Here is a 17,128-nt window from a genome sequence, read left to right as displayed (position 1 = left end):
GTGGTGTGTGTGCATGAGCCGAGGCTTCCTGCCAACACCCCATGAATAGTAGCACTCCCATGGTGTGGACTCCATGAAAGCCATGCCCCACACAGGAGGATTACAGAGCAGCGTGGGCCCTGCAGGACAGCAGGGCCATTCCCCCTGTTGAATGGCCTAAAATCCCCCATCTCTCAGTGTCCAGCTCTGCGGCTGTGGCGCGAAGCTTCATGCCTGAGTCAGGAATAGATACAGGGTGAGGCGACTCCATTACCCGTTTTTACTGGTCTAATCCAGCCTGAGATCATCTTTACATGAGCCCTTTGCCCAGATAGATTTTTTTTTGGTGTTATGATCTTTTTATCAGGGGCTCAAACAACACTAACCACATTCCATGCATACATCAGTTGTGTAAAGCACGTTTGTACATTCATTGCCCTCATTATTCTCAAAATATACACTCTCCACCCAACCCCCTTACCTCAGCTCCTCATTCCCCCGCACCCCATGTGCGCTGCCCCTCACTCATAAATCCTTTGTAACTAACTAATTCTTTTGTCATATCTTTCAATGTCTGATGTCCCCCTTCACACACTTTTCCGTTGAAGTAAAATGTAGATCCTTGTAATCTGTTCACCGTTTCCAATCTACCCTGCCTCCCTCCTCCCAATGTCTCCACTCATAATACTGGTCCTAATGGACTCATCCACCCTGGATTCCCTGTGTTTCCAGTTCCTATCTGTACCAGTGTACATTCTCTGGTCCAATCTGATTTTTAAGGTAAAATTGGGATCATGATAGTGGGGGAGACGACACATTTAGGAACTAGAGGAAAGTTGTGTTTCATATTTACTATCTTGTACCGTTTCTTGGCTCATCTCCTCTCTGAGAACCTTCTGTAAGTTGTTGTGCAGTGGACTGCAAATGTTCCAGCTGGAAATTCCAATTTCCTTGAAGCTTCCCTGAGCTTCCATATGTCCCTTCACTTTAGAGATTTGAGAGTCTACTCCCACCAGCAGGCATCTTGGAGACCCGTGGGGCCATCCCAAGCAGTGGTCCTCCTAGCTTGCTGTCTAGAAAAATAGGTCGACCAAAAGTTGCCCTAAGCGACTGGTCTTTGACCCCTTACCTCGGGCTAGGATATCTGCGTGAGGCATCAGTTTCAGGGCAACACAAGGATGTACTTTCAAGTGGGGGTTTTTTACCTTGAGGCAGCAAGCTCTGAATGGCCTCATTGTTTTGTGCTTTCTAGATGGGACTTAGCAGCTTGATACTCAGGAATTGCCCCCTTGCATGAATCCTGTCCAATTGAGTAGATTTGATATAGAGAGGCTGGACAAAAAATAGCTGATACACTTTGCTACTATATTTGGCCACAGTAGCTTTTTGAGATAGGAGAATGGTGGCCAGAGAAAGGTACACTTTCCCTTCCAACCCTGATTCAGCTGGAACAGTTCTGTAGAGTGATGGGAAAGTCGGTGGAGATGTCATAAGTTAGAGCATTTCTCCTTTTGATGAGCAGTAGAGACCTTCATCCCCCTGTGTACCCAGGACCCCTAAGGCAGGCGTCCTCAAACTAGCCCTTGGGGCACATGTGGCCTGACGCCAATTATCCCGCCCTCAGGGTGTTCTTGCTGCCACTGCCTGTCCTGCTTAGCAGCCAACTCATGCATTGTGCATAGGAATTTGTTTATAGTTTTTTAAAAAAAAACTATAGTCTGGTTTTCCAGTGGTCTGACGGACAGTGAACTGACCCCTGTGTGAACAGTTTGAAGACCCCTACCGTAAGTGATCCTGGACTTAGAAGTTACTATTCTCCCATCTCTGAAACCTCCCTGAACATTCTACCCATAATAGAGGCACAGGGGAATTTGGTCCCCGGGTAATTTACAAGCCTTTTACTCAAATTGAACGTAAGAAAATTAAAAATGACTTAGGGAATTACTCTTCATTTGATCCCTGTTGACTCCCCCTGTAGTACCCCAATATTACCATTTAACCCATAACGCCGAGCATGATGTTTTCATAACATTTAATGGAATGTATATAGATAGATAGATAGATAGATAGATAGATAGATAGATAGCTATGAAAGTGAAAAATAAAAACAAAATTTTTCCCCCAAATTAAAAATTGAGGCGTTATAGGGTTAAAAAGGATGGTTCTTATCAGCGGGCCCAAAACCTTAGGATCATAAATGAAGCAGTGATCCCACTGCACCCAGTAGTGCCCAAATCCTGTACCCTTCTAGGGGAAATTGTGAATGTTTTAACCCCCATTCCTGTACTTAGAGTAAACAAACACACATGCCTGATAATCCTATGTTTTTTTTTACTTATTTCATGTGACACTCGCCTAATTTCAATGGCACTGCCACGTCACAATCTTAGCCTTGTCTCAGTTAAACTGTTCAACCTTTTTTCCATTTGTTTGGTTTTTCAGAAGTTCTCAGTTTACCAAGGCCTCTGAACCAACTGTGCCAGCTCCAGGACCACAATCTCCTGGAACACCTGAACCTTTTACATCCTAGCCCTGAATGGAGAACCCCTTCCAATAGAGTAGGAAGGGCATGGACCCAAAACCCCACTTTGCCCCTTTTGCCAGCAGGAAGTAGCTAGAGATGTCATTGCCCAGTACCACAAAGATTTGGGTCCATATCTCTTCAGGGTGTAAATGTTAGTTAGCTAGCATAGGGACTGGAGTGTCCATTACACACACTCAGAGGGCCAAGCTAGTGGCCCAGGATGGAGAGGCACACTGAGCGTGCTCAAATGACCAGATTTCTGGCCAGGAAGGGTAGGTACACCTGGGTGGGTGCTGCATCTGCATTGACCCATATAGGCCAATTACATTCAATTCGGCCACTGGGATCGACCAGATTTGCCCACCACGCCTCCCTAACTATCCTAAAATTCATTTGGATCACAAACCAGGCTATGGCGTGATTTCTTTCTCATGCAGAGCCAAAGACCGAGGTCTATCTGTCCCCAGAGAGATCCGACAAACCCAGGAAGGATCTTTGAAGGCAGCAGGACTAGACATGAGTGGCTGGTGGATACTGTTCAGATGTATGGCTTTCTGCTTGGAAGGATTTTTGTCTCAGCTGACTGGAACGGAGGAGGTAGTACGTCTGGATCACATAATATCCATGTCCACAAATGAGCTGCTCATTTCACAGTCCTGGCAGTGCCTTTTGAAAATCCTCTGCTTTGGAGTGTCTCTTCTTGAAGATTACAGTGGGAGGGGCTGGGACCAAAGTATGCTGCCTCTTACTCCCAGGTGCCGGTTTATGGATGCTGATTGTATCTCTTACAGTATCATTTAGTGGGCTTGTTGTCTGCCTCAGGCTTTGTTCAGCAAGTTCCTCCAGCTAGGTGGTAGTGTGTGTGCATGAACAGAGGCTCCCTGACAATCCCCCAGGAATTGTACACCTGCCATGGTGTGGAATCCATGAAAGTCATGCCCCACACAGCAGGATTACAGAGAAGGGTGTGCCTGCAGGACAGGAGGTCCATTCCCCCTGTGGAATGGCCTCAGAGCCCCGCCTCCCTCACTGTCTAGTTCCTGGGGCTGTGGACTGTAAGCTTCATGCGTGACTCAGGAATAAACCCAGGGTGAGGCGACTCCAGTAGCTGTTTTAATAGGTCTAATCCAGCCTGAGAACATCCTTGCATGAGTCCTCTGCCTAGATCTTTTTTTAAAAATCGTTTTATTAGGGTTTCATACAGCACTATCCACACTCCATGCATACATCAATTGTGTAGAGCACATTTGTACATTCTTTTCCCTCTTTATTCTCAAAATATCTGCTCTCCACCCAAGCCCCTGGCCCCAGCTCCTCATTTTCCCCTCCCTTCCCACTACTCTTCCCTCAGAAGTCCTTGTTAATTTACTACTTATTATTTTGTCATACCTTGCACTATCCGATGTTCCCCTTCACCCACTTTTCTGTTGAGGTTAAATGTAGATCCTTGTAATCGGTTGCCCCTTTCCAACCTACCTTCCCTCCACCCTCCCAGTGTCTCCATCGATAAAACTGGTCCTAAAGGGCTCATCCACCTTCGATTTCCTGTGTTTCCAGTTCCTATCTGTCCAAGTGTACATTCTCTGGTCTAGCCAGATTTGTAAGGTATAATTGGGATCATGATAGTGGAGGGGAGAGGAAGCATTTATGAACTAGAGGAAAGTTATGTTTCATCGTTGCTGTCTCATATCATGTCTTGGCTCATCTCCTCCCCGAAACCTTTCTTAAGGGGATGTCCAGTGGCTTTGGGTCTCTACCCAGCACTCCCTGCTCATTCGCAATTATACGATATTTTGTGCTGATTATGCCTGATACCTGATCCCTTTCAAACCTCGTTATCACACAGGATAGTTTTCTTATTCCATGTGAGCTTTGTTGCTTCTGAACTAGATGGCCGCTTGTTTGCCTTCAGCTGTTAAGACCTTAGATGCTATATCTTTTGATAGCTGGACACCATCAGCTTTCTTGAACACATTTGCTTATGGAACCATTTTGTCTTTAGTGGTCGTGTAGGGAAGTCTGCATCCTAGAATGCAAATGTAGTAGAACCAATCAATGGAGACTACTGTAGGGAGAAATCAGATGTGATTTGTTTGGTACAATGTGATCATCAAGGGTTACGCAGTACCACTCTTTGTGCGAATATATTTCTGTAAAACTTGCCCTTTACAATTTCTGTCTCATTTCTGCCTCCCTGTGTCTATGCTCCACTGAGAGAACTACACTGTAAAGGGGAGTAGTTAACCTCCCTGGCTGTCCAATCATGTCCATAAGTTTGTACCCAAATTTTTCTTTATTTTTGAATTGAAAAAAATTCATAATCAATGAATATCAGTACTCTAACATGAAGGTTCCCAAAATGAGGTTGGAAGTAATTTATTCGTGGTCCAATGCCATTTCTGCATGCGTTGTGCCACCAGTCCCTGGAGTAGGAACAGGCCCAGAAATTTCCAAATATCATATTTCTTCACAGGATAGTTCTTTCTGCCTTTTGCAAACTTGTGAAGCAGAGTAGTGGATTGTTGCTCTTCAACCGGTTTGTCTCCGTAATAATTTTTTGAATGACCTCATCAATCAGAAAAAATTGTAGTTACACCAAAAGCTTTAGTGACCACCTCTACTTGCATACCAGGTGCTCCAGTAAATGGGAATTTTGGTGAAGCTGGCTCATCTATACCCGAAGACAATAGAGCACCATGTTGCACATTGCAGAGCTCAGGTGCGGAATCAACCTCACTGTCTTCATGAATCTTAGCAGTGTCAGTGTCAGATTATGAATTTCCCGACGAATCACTATCGCACAATTCTGTGCATAATTCTGAGTCACTGTCGCTGTTATTTTTCTGGTCTAAAACCACTTTGGGGTTGAAATGACTCTGCTTTTGGAAACTTGTGAAGGAGAGTAGCGGATTGTTGCTCTTCAACAGGTTTGTCTCAATAATAATTTTTTCAATGACCTCATCAATCAGAAATAATTGTAGTTATGCCAAAAGTTTGTAGTGGTCATCCTCTACTTGCATACCAGGTGCTCCAGTGCATGGGTATCTTGGTGGAGCTGGCTCATCCATACCCGAAGACAATAGAGCACCACGTTTTCACATCGTAGAGGTCAGGTGAGGAATCTTCATCACTGTCATCCTTTCTCTGAGCAGTGTAAATTTTGGATTATGAATTTCCCGACTAACCACTATTGCGCAATTCTGTGCATAATTCTGAGTGATAGTCGCTCTTATTTTTCTGGTCTAAAACCCCTTTTGGGTTAAAATGACACTTTTTTATGCCATGGACTAAAATTTCTAGTCAGAAAATTTCTCCAAAAACCTTAAAATGGCAAGCAGGCACAGGGGACAGCTCTACGGATAAATATGAGGTGCATTGCTTGAATACAATATAATCCTCAAAGATTACCCGTACCACTCTATGTGTGTATGTCTCTTTTAAGACTTGCCCGGTTGAATTTCCTGCCTAGTCTTGCACCCCTGTGGCTGTCCTCCAGTGGGAGAACAACACTGGAAAGGGGAGCAGTTAACCTTCCTAGCAGTCTAAAACATCAGTAATTTTGTACCCAAATTCTTCATTATTTGTGAAATGAAAACATTTCATAATCAACGAATATCAGTATTCTGACATGATGGCTGCTGAAAAGAGAGTTGCAAGGAATTTATTCCTGGTCCAATACCATTTCTGCAGGCATTGTGCCCTCACTCCCTGAAGAAATTATGTGGCCCAGAAATGTCCAAAGGTCACTTTGTTCCCTGTATCCCTCTTTCTGTTTCTAGAAATCTTATGAAACAGGGTAGCAGATTTTCGCTATTCAATCGGTTCCTCCCAGTAATCATTTTTGATGACCTCATCGGTCAGAAATAATTGTAGTTACGCCAAAGCGTTCTTATGTTCCACATCAATGTACATAACAGGTGCTCCCTTAATGGGAATCTTGGTGGAGCTGGCTCCTCCATACGGGAAGACAATAGAGCACCACGTTTGGTCATCAAAGAGCTCAGGTGTAGAACCTTCTTCACTGTCATCCTTTCTTTGAGCAGTGTCAGTGTAGGATTATGAATATCCTGAGGCACCAATATCACGCAATTCTTTGAATAATGCTGAGTCACTCTCGCTGTTATTTCTCTGGTCTAAAATTACATTTGGATTAAATTGACACTTTTTTGATGCCATGAACCAAAATTTCTAGCGAGTAAAAATTTCCCAATGACATTACATGGGCACGCAGGCACTGGAAACTGCTGTAGGGATAAATCTGAGGTGCTTTCTTGGATACAATATAATCCTCAAAGATGACACAGTACCACTCTATGTGTATATGTCTCTTTAAAACTTACCCTTTTGAATTTCCAACCCTGTCTCGCCCCCTGTGGCTATCCTCCACTGGGAGAACAACACTTGAAAGGGGAGAAGTTAGCCACCATGGCTGTATAATAATATCAATAATTTTGTACCCAAATTCTTCATTATTTGTGAAGTGAAAAAATTTCCTAATCAACGAATATCATTATTCTAACATGACGGCTCTGGAAAACCGAGTGGCAAGTAATTTATTCCTGGTCCCATACCATTTCTGCAGGCATTGCGCCCCCACTCCCTGAATTAATGGTCAGGCCCAGAAATGTTCAAAGGTCAAATTGTTAACTAGATCCCTCTTTCTGCTTGTAGAAATCTTATCAAACAGAGTTGCGGATTGTTGCTCTTCAATAGGTTCCTCCCAGTAATCATTTTTTTGACGTCCTCATCAGTCAGAAATAATTGGATGTACACAAAGCGTTCTTGTTGTCAATGTCTACATACTTATCAGGTGCTCCAATAAATGGGAATTTTGGTGGAGCTGGCTCATCCATACCCAAAGACAACAAAGCACCACGTTTGGCCATCACAGAGCTCAGGTAATGAATCTTCTTCACTGTCATCCTTTCTCTGAGCAGTGTCTGGGTCGGATTATGAATGTCCCGAGGAACCAATATAGCTCAGTTCTGTGCATAATGCTGGGTCACTCTCGCTGTTATTTCTCTGGTCTAAAACACCATTTAGGTTAAAATGATACTTTTTTGACGCCATGGACTAAAATTTCCAGTCAGAAGGTTTTCCCAATGGCATTAAAAGAGCAAGTATGCACTGAAGACTGCTTATGCATAAATCTGAGCTGCTTTGCTTGGATACAATATAATCCTCAAAGATGACACAGTACCACTCCATGTGTGTATGTCTCTTTAAAACTTGCCCTACTGAATTTCCCTCCCAGTCTGGTCCCCCTGTGGCTATCCTCCACTGGGAGAACACCACTGGAAAGCGGCTCAGTTAACTTCCTTGGCTGTCTAATAATATCAGTAATTTTCCCCCAAATTTTTCAATAATGGGGAAGTGAAAAAATTTCATCATCAATGAATATCAGTATTCTAACATGACAGCTCCTGAAAACTGAGTTGCAAGTAATATGTTCCTGGTCTAATACCATTTGCAGGCATTGCGCCCCGACTTCCTGAAGGAATGATCAGGCCCAGAAATTTCCAAAGGTCATTTTGTTCACTGGATCCCTCTTTCTGCTTCTAGAAATCTTATGAAACAGAGTAGAGGTTTGTTGCTCTTCAATAGGTTCCTCCTTGTAATAATTTTTTTCGATAACATCATCGGTCAGTAATAATTGTAGGTATGCCAACGCGTTCTTGTGTTCAACGTGTACATACATACTAGGTGCTCCAGTAAATGGGAATCTTGGTGGAGCTGGCTCATCCATACCCGAAGACAATAGAGCACCACGTTTGCTCATCACAGAGTTAAGGTGTAGAATCTTCTTCACTGTCATCCTTTATCTGAGCAGTGTCAGTGTCAGATTAGGAATTTCCCGAGGAACCACTATTGCACAATTCTGTGCATAATACTGAGCCACTCTCACTGCTATTTCTCTTGTTTAAAACCCCGTTTGGATTAAAATGACACTTTTCTGATGCCATGAACTAAAATTTCAGGTCAGAAGGGTTTCTCAATGGCATTACATGGGCACACAGACACTGGAGACTGCTGTACAGACATATCTGATGTGCTTTGCTTGGATACAATGTAATCACCAAGGGTTTCACAGTACCATTCTATGTGTGTGTGTATTTCCTTAAAATTTTCCCTGTTCAATTTCTGTCCCATTTCTGCCTCCCTGTTGCTATGCTCCACTGAGAGAACAACACTGGAAAGGGGAGCAGTTAACCTCACTGGCTGTCTAATTTTGTCCATATTTTATGGCCAAATTCTTCTTTATTTTTGAAGTTAAAAATCCCATAATCAATGAGTATCAGTATTGTAACATGAATCTTTCCAAAAATGGACTTGCAAGTAATTTATTGGTGGTGCAATACCATTTCATTAGGCATTGTGCCACCAGTCCCTGGTGTAGGATCAGGCCCCAAAATTTCCAAATGTCCTATTTTTTCACTGGATAGTTCTTTCTGCTCCTTTTAAACTTGTGAAGCAGAGTAGCGGAGTGTTGCTTTTTAACCAGTTTGACTCTGTAATAATTTTTTCAATGATTGCATTAATCAGAAATAATTGTAGTTATTCCAAAAGTTTGTAGTGGTCATGCTTTATTTGCATACCAGTTCCTTCAGTGAATGGGAATCTTGGTGGAGCTGGCTCATCAATACCCGAAGACTGAAGACAATAGTGCACCACGTTTGCCCATAACCGAGTCCAGGTGTAGAATCTTCCTCACTGTCATCCTTTATCTGAACAGTATCAATGTTGGATTATGAATTTCCTGAGGAACCACTAACGTGCAATTGTGTGCATATTGCTGAGTCACTGACATTGTTTTCTTTTGGGTCTAAAACCCCTTTCGGGTTAAAATGACACTTTTTTGATGCCATGAACCAAAATTTCCAGCGAGAAAATTTTCCCAATGACATTACATGGGCACACAGGCACTGGAGACTGCTGTAGGGATAAATCTGAGGTGCTTTCTTGGATACAATATAATCCTCAAAGATGACACAGTACCACTCTATGTGTGTATGTCTCTTTAAAGCTTGCCCTATTGAATTTCCCTCTCTGTGTAGTCCCCCTGTGGCTATCCTCCTCTTGAGAACAACACTGGAAAGGGTAGCAGTTAACTTCCCTGGCTGTCTAAAATAATAGTAATTTTGTACCCTAATTCTTCATTTTTTTCTGAAGTGAACACATTTCTTCATCAACGAATATCAGTATTCTAGCATGTGGGCTCCCAAAAACCGAGTAGCAAGTAATTTATTCCTGGTCTAAAACCTCTTTTGTTTAAAATAATACTTTTTTTGATGCTTTAAGATCTCTCTGGTGATAGAGTTACACCTCGTTCCTTGGCTCTGCACGAGAAAGAATTCACGCCGAAGCCTGGCTCCTGATCCAAGTGAGTTTAATGGTAGTTAGAAGTTCCAGGTGTATGTGGCACCCATCGGATTCTTCCCCACCATGCAGGCTGGCAGAGACTGCTCGGTGTCACGCAAAGATCTGTTTCCCAAGTTCTCCTCCAAAAGTCCTGTTTCAAGTTTTTTCTCATGTTCTCTCCCCAGTTCCTCCTCTCCCCCACTGGTTCCTGCCTTTTCAAGGATTCCAGGGAGAGACCTGGTGGACGACCCCAGATCGGCCCCATTGACTGAATTGCAATCACCTCGCCCAGGTGGGCCAATAAGCCCACCCATGCCCACTGTGGGAAACCTAGACTTTTGAGCATGTGCAGTGCGCCGCCCTTTGTTCTCATGCTTGGCTCTCTTGGGCTTGCGTCAATGGGCATCCAATCCCTGCCTCTCTGCCTAATATTTCCCCCTGAAGAGATATGGACCCAAATCTTTAGAGTACTGGACAACGACATCTCTAGCTACTTCCTGCTGGCAAAGTGGGTGAAGTGGGGTTTTGGGTCCATAATCTTCCTACTCTGTTATAAGGGGTTTTCCATTTAGAGCCCAGGATAGATAAGATCGAGGTGGGCTTAGAAGGTGCTGGCCCTGTAGCTGGCACATTTGGTTAGAGGACTTAGTAAGCTGAAAACTGAAAAACAAAGAAACAAGCAGGTGAACAGCTTACGTGAGACATGGGTAAGATTGTGAGGTGGCAGTGCCCTTCAAGTTACGTTAGTGTCACAGAGTTTGGTCATTGTAAACACAGGAACGGAGGAAAGGTATTCACTGGCCTAAAGGCTGTGAGGGGTCTGAGGTAGAATCATCTGTGCAGCCCTCCTCTGACTTGGAGTGGCGATAAAATATCATCCCAAGACCATCCTGTGGCTCACAGGAGTATTCATCTGCTCCCATGGTTCCTGTGGGGGAATCTGAGGCTCCTCCACTGTGAGGAACAACTGGAAGCTATAGAGGGACCTTGATGAGGCCCGATGACTATGCAGGTGTGCAGCTTGGACAGCAAGTCTCGGCCTATGATAGGAGCTGGACATTCAGGTAATAATAGGAAGCTATGAGAAAAATAGAAATTATCGCAAAGACATCTGAGGGGCTCAGTAAAATGTTTACAGGCTTTCCGGACACTTTCAGGATGGAGCCGGTGCGGGGTGCCAGAGGTCCAGAGAAGGAAATAAGGGCAGAGGCGGCTCCAGTATTAAAAGGAAGTTTACTGACCTTCCTGCCACGCTGATGCCCACACTAGGTTTCAGACCAGTAATAGTTACCATTTGCTGCTGGGCCGTCAGACTGGGTGCCTTCAGTCCTCCTCCACTGTTGCCAGCTGCCAGCTGGCCTGTGGGTGCCTCCCCTCCAGATTTTGGACCTTAGGACAGAGGTCAACCCAGTGGCCAATCTGCTCGCAATAGACACATGGCGCCTGATGAGGCTCGTTCCGGTCAGCGCAGTTCCTAGCCCAATGACCTGGTTGCCGGCAAATGTAGCACTTGGTACCTGGTTCAAAGGTCTGGGTAACCTGGGAGGCATTCAACGAGAGTCTGCTATTGAGTGCAGCCAATATCTGGGTATGCCTAATGTCCTTTCTTTCGTCCTTTTCCCGGGCTCGAGCCTCACTTTCTTGCTCCCTAGTGTAAAAAGCTGTATTGGCATAAGCCACCACCTCCTCTAGGGTAGCTCCTTCAGGCTTTTGCACTATTTTTTGGACTTTCTTGCGAATATCCTGTGTGGCCTCTAGTCTAAAACTCTTATGGGTTATAATGACACTTTTTTTGATGCCATGGACTAAAATGTCCAGTCAGAATATTTTCCCAATGACATTAAAAGGCCAAGCAGGCACTGGAGACTGCTCAATGGATAAGTCTTAGGTGCATTGCTTGGATACAATATACTCCTCAAAGATTACACAGTACCAATCTAGGTGTGTATGTCTCCTGAAAACTTGCCCAATTGAATTCCCTGCCCAGTCTCACCCCGCCCCCTACCTGTGGCTATCCCCCACTGTGAGTACAACACTGGAAAATGGAGCAGCTAACCTCTCTGATTGTCTAATAATATCACTAATTTTGTACATGAATCTTCATTTCTTGTGAAGTGAAAAATTTTCATAATGCACGGATATCAGAATTCTAAAATGACGGCTCCTAAACCGAGTTGCAAGTAATTTAATCCTGGTTCAATACCATTTCTACAGGTGTTGCGCCCCCTCTTCCTGAAGTAATGATCAGGCCCAGAAATATCCTATGGTCATTTTATTCACTGGATCCCTCTTTCTGCTTCTAGAAATCTTATGGAACAGAGTATCGGATTGTTGCTCTTCGACAGGTTGGCCCCATAATCATTTTTCGATAACCTCCTCAGTCAGAAATAATTGTAGGTACGCCAAAGCGTTCCTGTGTTCAACGTCTACCTACATAAAAGGTGCTCCGGTCTATGGGAATCTTGGTGGAGCTGGCCCATCCATAACCAAAGACAAGAGAGCACCACATTTGCCCATCGCAGAGCTCAAGTGCGGAATCTTCCTCACTGTCCTCCTTTCTCTGAGCAATGTCAGTGTTGGATTAGAAATTTCCCCTAGGAACCTCTATCGCACAATTCTGTGCATAATGCTGAGTCACTGTCGCTGTTATTTCTCTGGTCTAAAACCCCTTTTGGGTTAAAATGACACATTTTTTGATGCCATGGACTAAAATTTCCAGTCAGGAGAGTTTCCCAATGACATAAAATGGCAAGCAGGCACTGGAACTGCTCTGTGGATAAATCTGAGGTGCTTTGCTTGGATGCAATATAATCCTCAAAGATTACACATTACTACTCTATTTGTGTATGTCTTTTTAAAACTTGCCCTATTGAATTCCCTGCCCAGTCTCACCCGCCCCCAGTGCTATCCTCCACTGGGAGAACAACACTGCATAGGGGAGCAGTTACGCTCTCTGGTTGTCTAATAATATCACTAATTTTGTCCCTGAATTCTTCATTATTTATGAAGTAAAAATTTTCATAATCAATGGATATCAGAATGCTAAAATGGCAGCTCCTGAAAACCGTGTTCCAAGTAATTTATTCCTAGTCCAATACCATTTTTACAGGCATTGCATCCCCACTCCCTTAAGTAATGATCAGGTTCAGAAATTTCGAAGGTCATTTTGTTCACTGGATACCTCTTTCTACTTTTAGAAATCTTATGAAACAGAGTATCAGATTGTTGCTCTTAGACCAGTTCCTTCCCGTAATAATTTTTTTGAATGACCTCATCGGTGAGAAATAATTGTAGGTACACCCAAGCTTTCTTGTGTTCAACTTCTACATACATAACACGAGCTCCAGTAAATGGGAATCTTGGTTGAGCAGGCCAATCCATACCCAAAGACAATAGAGCACCACCGTTGCCCATCGCAGAGCTCAGGTTCGGAACCTTCCTCACTGTCATCCTTTTTCTGACCAGTGTCAGTGTCGGATTAAGAATTTCCCGAGGAACTATAACACAATTCTGTGCATAATGCTGAGTCACTCTCGCTGTTTTTTCTCTAGTCTAAAACTCCTTGTATGTTAAATCTACACTTTTTGGATGCCATGGACTAAAATTTCCAGTAAGATTTCCCCAGTGTCATTAAAAGGGCAATCAGGCACTGGAGACTGCTCCATGGATAAATCTGAGGTGTTTTGCTTGGATACAATATAATCCTCAAAGATTACACAGTATAACTCTATGCCTGTATGTCTCTTTAAAACATGCCCTATTGACTATCCCGCCCACTCTTGCCCCCCTGTGGCTATCCTCCAATGGGAGAACAACAATGGAAAGTGGAGCATTTAACCTCATTGGCTGTCTAATGATATCAGCAATTTTGTACCCAAATTCTTCATTATATGTGAAGTGAAAAAATTTCATAATCAATGAATATCAGGATTCTAATATGACAGCTCTCGAAAACCGAGTTGGAAGTAATTTATTCCTGGTCCAATACCATTTCTGCAGGCGTTGCGCCCCCACTCCCTGAAGTAATGATCAGGCCCAGAAATTTCAAAGGTCATTTTGTTCACTGGATCCCTCTTTCTACTTTTAGAAATCTTATGAAACAGAGTATCGGATTGTTGCTCTTCGACTGGTTCCTCTCTGTAATCATATTTTTCGATGACTTCATCGGTCAGAAATAATTGTAAGTACGCCAAAGCTTTCTTGTGTTCAACATCTACATACATAACAGGTGCTCCAGTAAATGAGAATCTTGGTTGAGCAGGCCCATCCATACCGGAAGACAATAGAGCATCTCGATTGCCCATTGCAGAGCTCAGGTTCGGAACCTTCCTCACTGTCATCCTTTCTCTGAGCAGTGACAGTGTTGGATTAGGAATTTCCCGAGGAAACACTATAGTGCAATTCTGTGCATAATGCTGTGTCACTGTCGCTGCTTTCTCTCTGGTCTAAAATATCTTTTGGGTTACATCTAAACTTTTTTGTTGCCATGGATTAAAATTTCCAGTCAGAAGATTTTCCCAATGTCATTAAAAGGGCAAGCAGGCACTGGAGACTACTCTATGGATAAATCTGAGGTGCTTTGCTTAGAAACAATATAATCCTCAAGGATTACACAGTACCACTCTTCCGCCCAGTCTCGCCCTTCTCTGGCTATCCTCCACTGGGAGAACAACACTTGAAAGGGGAGCAGTTAACTTCCTTGGCTGTCTAATAATATCAGTACTTTTGTACCCAAATTCTTCATTATTTGTGAAGTAAAATAATTTCATAATCAACAAATATCTCTATTCTAATATGATGACTCTGGAAAACCGAGTGGCAAGTAATTTATTCCTGGTCCAGTACCATTTCTGCAAGCGTTGGGCCACGACTTCCTGAAGTAATGATCAGGCCCAGAAATTTCCAAAGGTCATTTTGTTCACTGGATCCCCCTTTCTGCTTCTAGAAATCTTACAAAACAGAGTATCGGATTGTTGCTCTTCGACCGGTTTCTCCCAATAATCATTCTTTGATGACCTTATCGGTCAGAAATAAGTGTGGGTATGCCAAAGTGTTCTTGTGTTCAACGTCTAACAATATGCTGAACTAGAACTTAAGGCAACTCCACTTAGTTGAAAGCAGTGGTTTTCAACCTGGGCGTCCTGACCAGTTTGGTTTGTCAAAAGACCCTTACACAGGGGTGGCAGGATTCATAGCAGTAGCAAAATTATAGTTCTGAAATAGCAAGGGAAAACATTTATGATTGGGGTATCACTACTACACATTGGGAAGTGTATGAAAGGATTGTGGAATTAGGATGGTTGAGAATCACTGTCCTAGAGGAAGACGAAAGTGCAGTAGAAGGAGAGCAATGGAGAGGAAGCCGCTACAAGATTGATTGGCTGGAACTATGAGCACAAGCAAATAACCACTGTCTGGTTGGCTCAGTATGGGACAGTGTTTAATTATGTTGTGCATAGAGTTGTTAGGAGTCACAAACCAGTTGACGGCACCTAAAAAAATAAAGGATTTGTGCTTAGCAAAATGTGTGGAACTACATCTTGAAAGAAACATATCTTACTTTAGAACATCGAATCTGAATCTCTGGGTCACAAACCCTTTTGAGGGAGAACGACATTTTCACAGGGTATGGGCCTTCATAACAGTAGCAAAGTTAGATTTATGAAGTAGCAACAAAAATAATTTTATGACTCGGCGGTCACCACTACATTCAGATTGGCGTTAAAGGGTTGTGGCATTAGGAAGGTTGAGAACCACTGCCCTAGAGAAAGACATAAACTTGGTACAGTAGAAGGGCAGCAAAAGAGAGGCAGCTCCCTGAAATATAGTTTAGCACAGTGGCTGCAACAATGAGCCCAAGCAAAGAACCATTATGACGATGGCACAGGACGGGCCAGGGGTTCATAATATTCTGCCTAGAGTTGCTAAGAGCCAAAAACCACTTGATAGCCACTAACAACATTAATAAGAGGACTCATGCATGTAACAATATACTGAACTAGACCTTAAGAGAAATTTTTCTTAATTTATTTTTTTATTCTTTTCACCTTTAAAAAAATCATTTTATTGGAGCTCAAACAAATCTTATCACAATCCATACATACAACAATTTTTTTTTCTTTTTTTAAATTTTATTTTAACAATTTATTGGGGCTCATACAATTCTTTTCACAGTTCATACATACACATACCTCAATTGTATAAAGCACATCTGTACAGTCTTTGCCCTAATCATTTTTTCTCTTTTCTTCTTTTACATTTTATTAGGGACTCATACAACTCTTACCACAATCCATACATATACATACATCAATTGTATAAAGCACATCCATACATTCCCTGCCCCAATCATTCTCAAGGCATTTGCTCTCCACTTAAGCCCCTTGCATCAGGTCCTCTTTTTTCCCCCTCCCTTCCCATTCCCCCCTCCCTCATGTGCCCTTGGTAATTTATACATCGTTATTTTGTCATATCTTGCCCTATCCGGAGTCTCCCTTCCCCCCTTCTCTGCTGTCCCTCTACCAGGGAAGAGGTCACATGTGGATCCTTGTAATCAGTTCCCCCTTTCCAACCCACTCACCCTCCACTCTCCCAGCATCGTCCCTCCCACCCTTGGTCCTGAAGGTATCATCCACCCTGGATTCCCTGTACCTCCAGTCCTCATGTGTACCAGTGTACAGCCTCTGTCCTATCCAGCCCTGCAAGGTAGAATTCGGATCATGGTAGTTGGGGGGAGGAAGCATCCAGGATCTGGAGGAAAGCTGTGTTCTTCATCGATACTACCTCACACCCTAATTAACCCATCTCCTCTCCTAAACCCCTCTATGAGGGGATCTCCATTGGCCGACACTTGGGCCTTGGGTCTCCACTCTGTACTTCCCCCTTCATTTAATATGATATATATATATACATATATACATATACACATATATACACATACATACACACACTTATATCTTTTTTTTTTTGCATGATGCCTTATACCTGGTCCCTTGAGCACCTCGTGATCGCACTGGCTGGTGTGCTTCTTCCATGTGGGCTTATTTGCTTCTGAGCTAGATGGCCGCTTGTTCACCTTCAAGCCTTTAAGACCCCAGAAACTATCTCTTTTGATAGCCGGGCACCATCAGCTTTCTTCACCACATTTGCTTATGCACCCATATGTCTTCAGCGATCCTATCATGGAGGTGTGCAGTCAATGATATGATTTTTTGTTCTTTGATGCCTGGTAACTGATCCCTTTGGGACCACTCGATCACCCAGGCT

This window comes from Tenrec ecaudatus, chromosome 15 (genome assembly GCF_050624435.1).
Source record: "Tenrec ecaudatus isolate mTenEca1 chromosome 15, mTenEca1.hap1, whole genome shotgun sequence".
NCBI lineage: Eukaryota > Metazoa > Chordata > Mammalia > Afrosoricida > Tenrecidae > Tenrec > Tenrec ecaudatus.
This window is presented reverse-complemented; position numbering follows the sequence as displayed.